At 42.3% G+C, this 13,149-nt stretch overlaps 1 protein-coding gene across 1 annotated transcript in view; it reads left to right on the forward strand.

Moving 5' to 3' along the window:
• Positions 1 to 8,986: 8,986 nt before the first annotated feature.
• Positions 8,987 to 13,149, forward strand: part of LOC308128854 (copine-9-like) — a 44,507-nt gene continuing 40,344 nt past the window's right edge. Inside the window, exon 1 of the mRNA XM_080494546.1 lies at positions 8,987 to 8,995. The gene's annotated coding sequence lies outside the window, so the exon portion shown is untranslated. The remainder of the gene's footprint in view (positions 8,996 to 13,149) is intronic.

The raw sequence follows: 13,149 nt of genomic DNA on the forward strand, positions 1-13,149 counted from the left end.
AGTAGAGAGGGATGTCGTCCACTCGTCACGTTGGCAGTTTGGTCTTTCTTCTCAACAACAAAGATGCTTATTTGTCACTCACAAGTAGAACAAACTGCATCTTTTGACGACATTATCATCTTTTGCAAGGGTGTCCATAATACGGACCCGAGAGAAAAAGCAGACTTGTAGCTTCACCTCAAAACTACATAACGAGACAATTACCAAAACCTTTTTTTTTTTTTTTTTTTTTAATAAAACACCTGGTGGTTGTTCTGGTTTTGTTGACTGTTGAGTTTGTAAAAACATCAACTAATCAGAAAACAAGCTTATCAGAATCACTGTGGCCCAAACGATTCAGGTTGAACATTTTTGTACAAAAGTTGTGAAAAAAAACAAAGTGACAAAATGTTCAATGTGAATATTTCCAAAGACATTGTTATTTTTTGCAGTAAATCCATGAGAAACATTTTGTATTGTTATTACACTGTCATCATGCTGGTTTGGCCCAGCTGAGCTCAAATGACCCAAATATGATGTGATGTGTTCCATATAGAAATATATCTGCAGTCAGAGCTGAACGGCAACAAGTCTTAACAACCAGCAGGATGAAGGGAGAAGAAGGAGGCACTGTTTCTTCATGTGTTTGATCAAATATCTAATGAAGGTCGTTTGGAGCTGATGGATTTGTCCTCATGACCCTAATGAACGCGTCTCACTGCAAAGTGTCAGGACGTCACCTTAATGATGCAAAATCTGCAGAGTAGAAAAAGCATAACTCTTCCTTTGAAGTGTGGCGGAGAGAAATCATGAACTCTATGTGACTTCAGATCAACTGCAGAGATCAGCTTCTTCTCTCGCTCACGCTGGTGATCGCCTGTGATCGCCTGTGATCGTCTGTGATCGCCTGTGATCGCCTGCGATCGTCTGCGATCGTCTGCGATCGCCTGCGATCGTCTGCGATCGCCTGCGATCGTCTGCGATCGCCTGCGATCGTCTGCGATCGCCTGTGATCGTCTGTGATTGTCTGATCGCCTGTGATCGTCTGTGATCGTCTGTGATCGTCTGCGATCGCCTATGATCGCCTGTGATCGCCTGTGATCGCCTGTGATCGTCTGTGATCGTCTGTGATCGCCTGTGATCGTCTGTGATCGCCTGTGATCGTCTGTGATTGTTGGACTGTAGCGCCACTTCTGCTCCTACTGACGGCAGGAAGTCACTTTGTTTATCAGAGATGTCAGAAGCAAATGTTGAGTCACCTTTTTGTTTCATTGTGTGTATTTTAGTTGTTAAACACACACACACACACACACACACACACACACACACACACACACACACACACACACACACACACACACACACACACACACACACACACGGAGCAGCAGACTACAGTGACTTTATAAGTCCTGGAATTTTCCACATTTTGTCACATTGCGATCATAAATATAGAGTTGTTTTGTTGAGACTTTATTATTCATTCATTCATTCATTCATTCATTCATTCATTCATTCATTCATTCATTCATTCATTCATTCATTCATTCATTCATTCATTCATTCATTCATTCTATCTATCTATCTATCTATCTATCTATCTATCTATCTATCTATCTATCTATCTATCTATCTATCTATCTATCTATCTATGTAAAACATGACATTGACATCATTCAGTTGTGTTGATACTGAAGTCCGTTTTATAAAAGGGGAATCCCCAGAAGCGCCATGCGTATGGACCAGGACCCACAGTTTAAATACACATACAATCAAAAAACCAAACAACAAGATGCAGAATCACAAAGGAAAAGAGAATTTTCAGCACATTTACAGAAAGGAGGCTGTGAAATCCACCCACCCAGTCTCTACACATCACAGTATTCAAATCAGATTTACCACGTAGTTACATCTTGAGGTTTAAAGAGATCCTATTTATGTGACAGACCAACACAACCTGCTGTATAATTGTGAAGTGGAGGAAAATTGTACGTGGATTTTAATGATAAAGAAAATAGAGAAACTTGTGGAGACGTTTATAGGAGTATGAATACTAAGTACTATTTATACTATGGTACAACTGCAAACGTACCTCGACGTGGATGTCCACCTAAACTGAAGGCCAGGAGAGCAGTGATCAGAGAAGCCGCCCAGAGGCAAGGAGCAACTCTGGAGGAGCGTCAGAGAGTCTTAAACTGTCCAGAGGACAGCTCTCAGTCTGCACCACACAAATCAAGCAAGGAGAAAGACATTGTTGAAACAGAAGAAGTCTTGTTTTCAGCTGGCGACACAGTGAAGAAGGGGGAACCTCTGCTTGGACTCAATGATGAGCAGCACTGAACATCACCCTGAACTCACCATCTCCACTGTGAAGCATGGTGGAGGCAGCATCATGCTGTGGGGCTGGTTCTTTTCTTCAGGGGGGACGGGGACGCTGCTCAGAGTGGATGGAGACAAGCACAGGACGATCTTGGAGAAAAAGCTGTGGAAGTCTGCAAAAGACTTGAGACTGAGGTGGAGGATCCCATAAACCAGAGGACTGGGTATGATGTGGGTCCACTCTTTGTAGCTTCAACTCCTCTGGGATGGGTTTCCATGATGTTTAGGATTGTGTTTATTGGAGTTTCTGACCACTCTTTTAGAAGGTGTGGTCAGACACTGTTGTGGGATGAAGAGGCCTGGCTCACAGTCGCTGCTCTACTTTAACCCAGGGGGTGAAGTCAGGATTCCGTGTAGGACAAACTGGACCATCCAGGTCTTTATGGACGTTACTTTGTGTACCGGTCATGTTGGAACAGGAAGGGTTCATCCTCAAACTCTTCCCACAACTGTGGGAGCATTGGATAGTCCAGAATATCTTGGTACACTGAAGCTTTCAGAGTTCCCTTCACTGGAACTAAGAAGTTGAACCCGACTCCCCCAAAACACCGTAACCGTCACTCCACCACACTTTCCTCATGGTACCATGCAGCCAGACAAGAACTGTTCTCCTGGCAGCCTCCAAACCCAGACTGTCCATCAGACAGCCAGAGGAAGAAGTGTGATCGGTCCCTCCAGAGAACTCGTCTCCACTGTCCCAGAGTCCAGTGTCAGTGAGCTTCACACCACCGTAGCCGACACTTTGCATTGTGCTTAGTGATGTACAGTTTAGATGCAGCTGCTCGGCCTTGGAAACTCCTCCATGAAGCTCTGCGCTCTGTTCTAGAGCTAACCTGAAGGTCACATGAAGACTAGAGGTCTACTACTACTGACTGCAGAACGCTGGAAGCCTCTGGGCACGTTGCTCCTCAGCATCCACTGACCTGCTCTGGGACTGTTCTTGGCTGAGATGTTGTTGTTCCCAATCCCTTCCACCCTGTTTCACCATGAACCCTTGATTGTGAGGAAGATTCTCTGCAGGACTCACTGCAGGGGGCATTGTATCACTGCACCACAGTGGAGGTCACTGAGCTCCTGAGGGCGACTCAGTGTTTCACAGTGTTTGTAGAGATAGTCTGCACGCTATGGTGATTGATCTTCATTCATTCATTTCCATTATTTCACATATACAACTATGAATTTGATTCACAAAATTCTGAAGAAGTGGACACCTTGAAAAGTTTGGAGCTTATCATGTTGGGGTCTTATATACTTATATACTTATATGTGGCCATGGAAGTGACCGGAACACCTCAATTCAATGGTTTGGAAAGATGAGCTACTGCCTTCGTCTTCATGGTGTTTGTTTTAAATGGAGGACCTGTGTGTGTGTGTGTGTGTGTGTGTGTGTGTGTGTGTGTGTGTGTGCGTGCGTGCGTGCGTGCGTGCGTGCGTGCGTGCGTGCGTGCGTGCGTGCGTGCGTGCGTGCGTGTGTGTGTGTTTCCTGTGATGGCCTGCTCACCTGTCCAGGTGAACCTGCCTTCACTCTCTGTAGGAGGTATATGAAGTACTTCTCTGCCTCACTGTGGTTGATTTTTACTCTTTTGTCCACTCATTTCAGTGTTCCTCCTCTCTTTCCCCTCTCCTGCCATTCCCCTCTTCTTCCTCCTCTTCCTCCTCCTTCCAGTTCGGCCGAACAGAAGTCATCGATAACACTCTGAATCCAGACTTTGTGAGGAAGTTTGTCCTGGATTTCTTCTTTGAGGAGAAGCAGAACCTTCGCTTCGATGCGTACGTAGGAATATTCCTCTCTTCTCACAGCTGATGCTTTCCTTCATCATAGCTGAGAATCACTGTGGTTGCTGAATTCACCAAGCGTTGGATTGTTCACCCACTAACAGGGGACGTGAGGTTTAGATGGTTAGTTTTACCCTCCTGGTGAGGACATTTCTTGAAAAGGTTTTGGTGTCATTATTAATACTTTGACTGAATACAATTGGGTTGATCAATGATTGTGCTGACTGTCATCAAATAACTGAACAGTACTTTATAGACTAGTAGAAAACACTCGTCCGATGTAGGATCCAACATGGCGGAGGGAGTAGCAGTCATCAACCTGCTCTCCCAACTTGTTCAAGTAAATCCACAAACAAGTGCAAATTGACAGACCAAAGTAAGACAACGAACCAGAGAAACAACAAAACGTTTAACAGAAAACAACTCTAAATGGAACCAATACAGAACAATGACAACAAAAAATCTTTATCTTCCAGTCCACTGATACAAACTCTCTCATCGTTTTTAACCATTGAAGAGAAAGTGTGTGCTCTCCAGACTTCCATGAGTGTGACTGTGTCACTAATGAAGTGACGTCAGAGACATTTCATGGAGGAAATATGATATTTAATAACAGCGGATTCCGTCCTTTGCACTGATGTTGCTGGTGTGAAGCAGACGGTGGGCAGCGCAGCGTGTTTCCACATTGTTCTAGATGTGCTGCTGAAAAGCTGCGACCACCCTGATCTGGGGTCAGGAGAGGGGACTCCAATAAAAGCCGGCGTCTCAGTGGAGGGAATCAATTATTAAACTCCCACATCTCCACGCAGGTTTATTTTTAGCTGGCTGAACCACAATGGATAGATGTGGAGCAACAAGATGGATTACACCCATAAGAGAGGTGGATGAGCTGTACTGAGAGGTCAAGCTCATCTGTTTTCTCACATTAAACAAGCCTATAATTCTATTCTTGCTACATTTATTAAAAAAAAAAAAAAAAAAAAAACTCATAAAAACAAGATCCAAACTTTATCCAGGTTACTGATTAAAAGCGATTTGGTCCAGACCTGCATTTCTTCAGATAGCACTGCAGTTAAAGCACCAGTGTGTCTGCAGGCACGTCTGCTGCAGCGCTCTGCAACCGCCGTGACCGCAACACTCGTTTTCAGGATTTTACACCAAATTACATTTGTCTGCAGCCGCAAAACATGTTGATTATCTGAAATAAAGAAAAAACATCTTTAAAACAATATTAGCTGTACCTACCAAAACTATGGTTGCATTAGTGAAGTGAAGGTACAATTTAGATATTTAATTTCACTTTTACCTGTTGTTGTCTTTAACTAAGTTTTTTTTTAAACCCCAATGGATTTTCTCTCTTTAGCCAATTTATACATTTTTGCTAAATAGCTAAAGCTGATAGGCTAAATAGTGATTTATAGTCTCTTTACATTTCTCAATGGTTAGAGCAGTTTGAGCTTTCCTCTATTTTTCTTCCCTTTTTCTTTTCTTTATTTAAAATTGTCTTTGTTTTTTCCTTTATTTCTTTTTCTTTTTATATTTTTGAAAATCTTTTTTCTTTCTTATCCTTCTTATCCTTTTTTCTTTTTAACCTCTTCCTCAGAGCTCTTGCTGACTCGGCTGTTTGACCTTATTTAGCTGTTTTCCACTTTCGAAAATCAGTGTGAATGCAAATGAAAGGAAAACAAATGTTTCTATTCATGACATGCACTGAAAGCTTCAGGGAGCCGCTGCAGAGGAGCTGAAAAGCCACATGTGGCTCCAGAGCGGCAGGTTGCAGAGCTCTGGTCTACTGGATGGTGCTTTTCCAACTCGTCTGTCCACTGATCACCTGTTAAATAACAACAAGCAAACTCTGGTTTGTGCTCGTGGAAAGTATTTTCATTAAAATGGAACCAGACCGGAAAAACAGTAACTGGATGCAATGAACTCCAGAACGTCAAGCCGCCAGACCAGCGTAGTGAAACAAATAGCAGCTAATCTAAGAGGAGCTAAACAGCCGTGAGAGCTGATAGTGTAATCTCCGTCACAGTGGAAGATCAGCTGCTCTCACTGCTGATTGGGGCAAAATGTAATTAAGCCTGTTCCACTTGTTGTTGCCGCACCCTGAAGGCATGAACCAGACCATCGTTTAATGAAGTCATGGAGTGTGATTACCTTTTTTACATGAGCTTTCTTTCATCACTCGTCTGCACAAGCGTGGCGGCGTGTGTGGGTCCAGTCTGACACACTGGGCTGTGGAAAACTAAACATTTACAATAATAAGATGGAAAATAGCCCTGATGTCCCAAAAAACAGTTTGGAAGGTGGAAAAGCTGCTTTGTTCTGAGAATATAAGAAAGCTCTCTTGGAGCTCCACACACCATCTTCCCCCGGCAGAGGCCAGAATAGTGGATTCCCAGCGGTGGTAAGAATGCATCCAGACATGTATTGTTACCACGGCTCCGTCGTGTGTGTTGAGCTCATCAGATTGAACATGGGGAGAACACCAGGGCCGTCTCTCCTCCTCGGCCATGTCCAGGTCTTTTCTCCTCACAGCTGTCATGTGTGTGTGAACACACTCACATCTGCCGCCTCTGTTTTTGTGTCTGATTTCAAACTGCAGATATAACGTGGACACCAGGAGCTCCAACCTCTCCAAGCATGTACGTAACTTTGATCAAATCCAACATGAAAATCTGGTCAGAATGACGATTCCCACATGGGAACACCAAGTGTTGCTGCAGCTGAACTTCCTGCTCTGATCTCCAGCCTGTAACTGTAACTCCCAGTGACAGACAACACCCAACAACTTTTATTTGATTTCAAATCGAACACAAAATTCCAAAAAGTGCAAAACAAAAGCAGGAAGTTGAGTTATTTATCAGTACAGTGACAGCAGGTGAGTCCGTCACACAGAATCCTATCCCTTAAATCCACGTTGAGGTGCTTTCTTTGCCTTTTCCCAGGTTCTTCTTTAACTCCTGTTTCTTCTTTCTTCCTGCTTTCCTGCCTGCGTGAGCAGAAGGTGAGTCGTCACGTCGGCACTTTGAGGAAAAACTGGCCCTCTGAAGGAAAAACTGTTGTTTTGAATGTATTCACTGCTGACTGGTGCAAGTCACTGGCCCTGCACAGTGTAGTATGCATTGTTGGCATTAGTGTAAACATATAACATATAGGACATATTCTAGATTAGCCTGATTGAAATCATCAGCAATAACGAAGACTCAAAGGTACTGCAATACAAACAACGGTCTAAACAAAGACACCAACAACGAGAATAACGTGCTTTAAAACAGCACATTTTCCTTCACACCGTCGTTGAATATTTATTGGGGATCTAGAATGAAGAAAGGAGAGAATGTATCTCCAGTGTGAGGTGTCAGGACATTAATCCTCCTCTCACTGTTGGTTAGCTCTTGTTGCTCCTCCTGCTCTCTCTATGTGTGGTTTCATATACTGACTGAAAATGTGTTATTTTTAACCCTATATTTATTTATTTTGACCAGGAATGACTGTTGTTGCTTCGTTGCATCATTCCTGAAATTGTATCTATTTATTTAGATCTAACAATTTTCATTCTATTATTATATTTTTTTGAATGCGTACCTGGCCTATTTTCAAAAAGACTCTTCTGGTTGAAATAATTAAAAAGGCTAAAATTGCTAAAAACAAGGAAAAGTGTTGGAAGGACGATTGGTGGGGAAAAAGCTGATTGTCGAACAACCAAATGAGCTGAATCAGTTAAAGTTTGCTAAAAAAAGTTCAAGCAGCTAAAAATGGCTACAAAATGTGTGTTTAGGTGCTTCTGTCGTCTCCCTGGTGTGGGTGCAGCGTGCAGCCTGCATATTTTAATCTACTACAAGTGTCTTTTTGAAAATGTTTTACTTTACTTTATTAGTTTATTTGATAGGGACAGTGCATATTAATGAACATCTGTAAAACAGTGTAAATATGCCAGATTATAGCAACAATGCTCATTCCCATCTGTTGTCCCAAGGCAGGTGACACAAGATATAGGAAACATAAAATTAAAAAATACATTTAAAAAATACATTACAATAAAAAATACATTTACAAACATTACATACTGTATATTAAATAGCAGACAGTTAAAAGTGTTCACAGACTTGGCTTTCTTTCATCCACAGTTTAAAGGCTGACAGTGTGGTACATTCTCTTATTGTGAAGGGAAGACTGTTCCAATAGTGACTCCCTTTAAGAGACAGCACATTAAGTCCAAAAGCGGTACGGCACCTCACAGTCCCGGCCAGCAGCGGCCCTGGTGCCCATTCCCCTCACCACCTTAGGTTTAATAAAATCCTTTAGTGGAGGAGGAGCAAGTCCATGTAAAACTTTAAATATTAGACACGATTCTTTAAAATGAACAAAGGTATTGAAATTAAAAAGATTATGCTTCTCTAAAATCCTACAGTGGTGAAATGAATTTGGCTTTCGGTCATAGAGATTTATTGCTTTTCTAAAAACAGATTCAATAGGTTTTATTGTCGAGCCAGCAGCAAGTGACCAGGAGGTGATACAGTACACAATGTGGGATATAATCATAGTGTGTAAAAACATCTTTGCAGCATTTAGAGTCATAAAAAACTTAATGTGTCTAAAATTCTGTACATTAAAATTGACTGTGTGTGTGAGCCGCTTGATGTGCTTTAAATTTGGGTCCAGAGTCAAGCTAAGGTATTTAAATTCGCTCACTGTTCCATGTTCGTTGGGCTCGTGGGTCCACACAGAGGTCCCGGGGAGATCACTGTATGACCAGTGGTGGTTTCTTCTCTTCCCTGAAGGACTTCCTGGGTCAGATGTTCTGCACTTTAGGAGAAATCATCGGATCGACTGGGAGCAGGCTCGAAAAAACACTTTCGTAAGTAGAACATCTGCACAGTGTGACCCCACAGCAAGCAGCTGGGATTTCCTCTGAATATCACTGATTCTGACATCAAACGCCGTTTTCTTGTCAGAAAAAAAAATCTGTGCTGCTTCAAAATCCTTTCAAAAAGAACTTCAGAGGGATTCTCGTCAGTCTGTGGTTGGAGAGATAAGGGATTCCAGGGATGAATGGAGCTCGTATTGAGTAACAGTGGAAATGAAGGGTAGAATGACATAAACGGCCAGTATTGAGACATTTACTTCATCAATTCATGCTCTTATTCTGAAAAGGAAGGAGTCTGTAGGTCAGACTTCAGCATCACTAAACTGAATCACGTGCACAGTGTGAACCACTGGAAACAAACAATGTTTGGGTTGGTGAACATTGTCCTCTTAAAACCTTCACATTTGAATAAACTACAGTGAAGGAACCAGACACACGACTTCAGCAGCTCTGCTGTACCTTCTTATATCTTCCACATCATCTCCATAACGTCACATTTCAGTTTGCATTTGTGGCTCAGCGCCGTCCAGTCGCTGCACGCAGAACAATCAAGCAAACAAACAAGGAAACGTTTCCAGTAAACATGGTCATCGTTCTTAGTTCATCGCCAGCAAGGCTCAAGCAAACCAAAAGTACAATTTATTTCTAAGAGCGTGCAATTTCAGCACACTTGATGTGGTGGTTGGTCAGTCAGACCTGGAGGTGAAGCTTCAGGAGACGTAAGGAGGAAATGAGCAGAACAGACCAGTGGTCAGTTCAGCCACATGCTGCTCACTGACAGGAGGTGTAGGAAAACTACGACAAAGTCAGGAGACCTGGGGCCTCATCTATAAAACATTGCGTTGGTCCATTCTAAAAGTGTATGTGTGCCAAAATCTGATTTATTAAACACACAACGAGATGCTCTTGGGAGCCCTCTGGTGGTCATCGTGCAGACATCGCTGGCCGGTCCTGCTTTTTCCTCACAGGGAGAAGCTCCGGAACCATTGAAATAATCATTCTTCATCTGCACAAAAAAAATGCTAAATTAAATTGTGGATTAGGACGACTGTATTTGTTTGTTTCCTCTCTGGAAAACAAACACATGGTTGTCAGGAACACCCTGGATACCTCATCGCTTTACCCTCTTCTGCTTCCTCCCCCGCTGCGTATGGCGCTGTAGGGGCGGGGCTTCATTTAACCAACCACATTTCAGCCGTCACCGGTTGCCGGGTAAAGAAATCTGGTTGTAGATTTATTGTGAAAGCCATTTTCAAGACGGACTTCAAAAGGCCACTGACCCTCAGGTTCTCTGAGCACATGAAGCTGTACCTCACGCAGTACTGTCAACTTCACGACAGGATTATTGATTATATTATTTAGCATTATTTTATTTTGTCTCCCTCCTCAACCCCCAGAGGTTTCTGTAATACCAGGAAAATGTCCTGCATGCAGCCTCTTGATGCAGAACATGGAGCCACAGACACTGGATCTGTCTAGTTAGTAGCAGAACTGACCGCCAGGTGAGTCATGGAGGATTTTAGAACAACATCTCCCACTGATCTCTTGAAGGAACAAACACACAGAACATCTGTCCAGCAGTTATTGACCTCTGGCCGAGGTGTACAAATCATAAAAAAGATTGTTTGTGAGTTCAATGTTGCCACTTTCCTGAATAATATTGCAATTCTATGAGGTGATTATTGATGTTTTTCATGCTTTTCATGCAACTACTATATAATATGCCATTATTAAACTTCTCCTTCTTTAAACATGTCAAACAAATCTACAAAACTGACACAATGAATAACAGCATTAGTTTGTACTTTGGTTCTTGCTCCTGAATTTCAATGTCATAAATGTGTCTTATATATAAAAGCAGAGCAATATGTTTATGGCTACATTCACTTCCTAAAGGTTCTCCAGCAGTACTAATCGTCTCCATACCTGGAACGACGCCCCAGAAGTGTAGAAAGTGTGTCCTCTCTCTCCCTGGCTTGTTCCAGGTTTTAAAAAGTGTGTTGCTCCAACCAGTCAATCAGAAATCAAACCCTATATAGTGTCATCGAGGGTTTAGCCAATCACAATCAAGGTAGGCTCCTCCCTTTTGACTCCTCCCACAATCAGGCAGCTCTGCTCTGGCACATGGCACCACGAGAGGAAGGACTTCCTCCTCTTCCCATAGATGGGCGTGTGTGGGCGGAGCCAGTCCAGCTCACACAGACACAGCAGATTCTGAATGTAGCTCCTGGGATCTGATGTTCTAATGGAGGAGAATCAAGGAGAAGCTGGATTTGAGGCACAAAACTATGAATTCAATGTTATTGGACTAATGAGACCTTGTGAAAATGTTGAAAAGTTGTGGAATCTGAACCTTTTAATGTCCATTGTTGTGGATTTGGAGGTGATTTAAGCTTCATTTAACACAATGTGACGACAGAGAGAGACTAGTGATACCAAGGTGAACTTGTCATATTGGTTTTGGTCTCTTCTGCATTATTCCCATCACGACCTACAAGACTAAATGTGTTCTCACAAGAGGTTCAGAATTCAATGTTCTGACAGGCTGATCCAGTTTAGGTGTAGTCTGGGTGGAGTTCTGTGGCACCATGACATTCAAGCTCTGTTGTTCCTCCACAGTGGACATAGTGTCTCTGAGCTGTCCGTCCTCAGCCTGAGCTGTGATTCAAACAGTAGAAAATTAAATAAAAAGGGCCTGTATATACCTTTTGCCTTCAGGCTGCATTGAGGCGGTGTTGGAACCATCCGGCATCATCTCAGTTTGCTTGACGCTACAGACCCACCCTCAGCTCGATTTCTGGATATTGTTTATATTTCGGATGGAAGTGGACTTTGATTGGTTTGAATCTGTACCTTGTCATATAATTACAGGGTGATTATTTCCCAGAACAAGGAGAGTGTGTTATCAGTCTCCTCCTTCAGCTTTCATTAAGTCGTCCTTGGATGAAGGCGTTTCCCTTTCAAGTGGACGTCCTCATAGCTCAGACTCCATTACTGTGTCCCTGTAGGTGCAGCCCACATCCTCGACACACCTGCCACACATGAAGGTTAAAATACCACTGCAGGTACTCCATTTATTAATATGGCATGTGAGGCTTTTATAACAGCTCAAACTAATCTGATCCAGCTGTAATGAATTTAATGGATTCATCAGCACATCTCTGGGTTTGTACTGGACTGGAGAGTCAAAGTGAAACCAGATTAAATGAAGGTTTCTGGAACCTGTCGTACAAGTGTTTTCTTTTAGTTTAAGTACTTGTTAGTTGTTCTTTTTTATTTTTTAACTTGTAGATATGAATGAAAGTGGGCTGAGTCTGTCTTCATACTGGCACATCGTTGGTCTCCATGAATATAAATGAGCTTCATAACAACATAAATCTATTAAAGTGGAAACATAAACAATCTCTGCTGGGAGAAGACAGAACGCACACACTGGAAAATCCTCCTATAAATCCTTCCTCCTGTGTGTGTGTGTGTGTGTGTGTGTGTGTGTGTGTGTGTGTGTGTGTGTGTGTGTGTGTGTGTGTGTGTGTGTGTGTGTGTGTGTGTGTGTGTGTGTTCAGATTGTGCTTGAAGTAGAGAAAGTGAGTGTTTAAAGTGATGAAAACTGATCTTTGATTAATTTTTAAAGATCCATTGCTTTAAAATACTAAGATTTGATTTAAAATCCATGCTGACGACAGTGGCCATGCAGTCTTATTTTAGAACAGCTTTACTTTGGATAAATAATGGAATAAAACGAATCCAAATAGTAAGTTCAATTTAAATAAAAGAGTGTTGGTTCAGTTCCCCCGGTCTGTCCACTCTGTGTGATGTACAGGGTTATTTTAGAGACATTATACAGTATATGTGAAGTACTTCTGCTGCCTCTCCACAACTTTTATCTGCAGACTTTTTGAATACATTTCTGTGACAGGTCATCTTCCAGAACGGTTTACTTTTTGTCCAAATCCACAACTCTTGATCATAAAATTTTCTTAGAAACCACACAACACGAACATAAAAACAAAAACAGCAAGAATTGTGGCCTGATGGACAAATCTCAATCTCTCCTTGGTATGAAATCTTTACATACCGTCTACTTTACTGTTATTTGACAACAGTACTGTGTTGTGTAGATCAGTGTTTTTCAACCTTTTTGAGCC

This window comes from Blennius ocellaris, assembly GCF_963422515.1.
Source record: "Blennius ocellaris genome assembly, chromosome: 4".
NCBI classification, from domain to species: Eukaryota; Metazoa; Chordata; class Actinopteri; order Blenniiformes; family Blenniidae; genus Blennius; species Blennius ocellaris.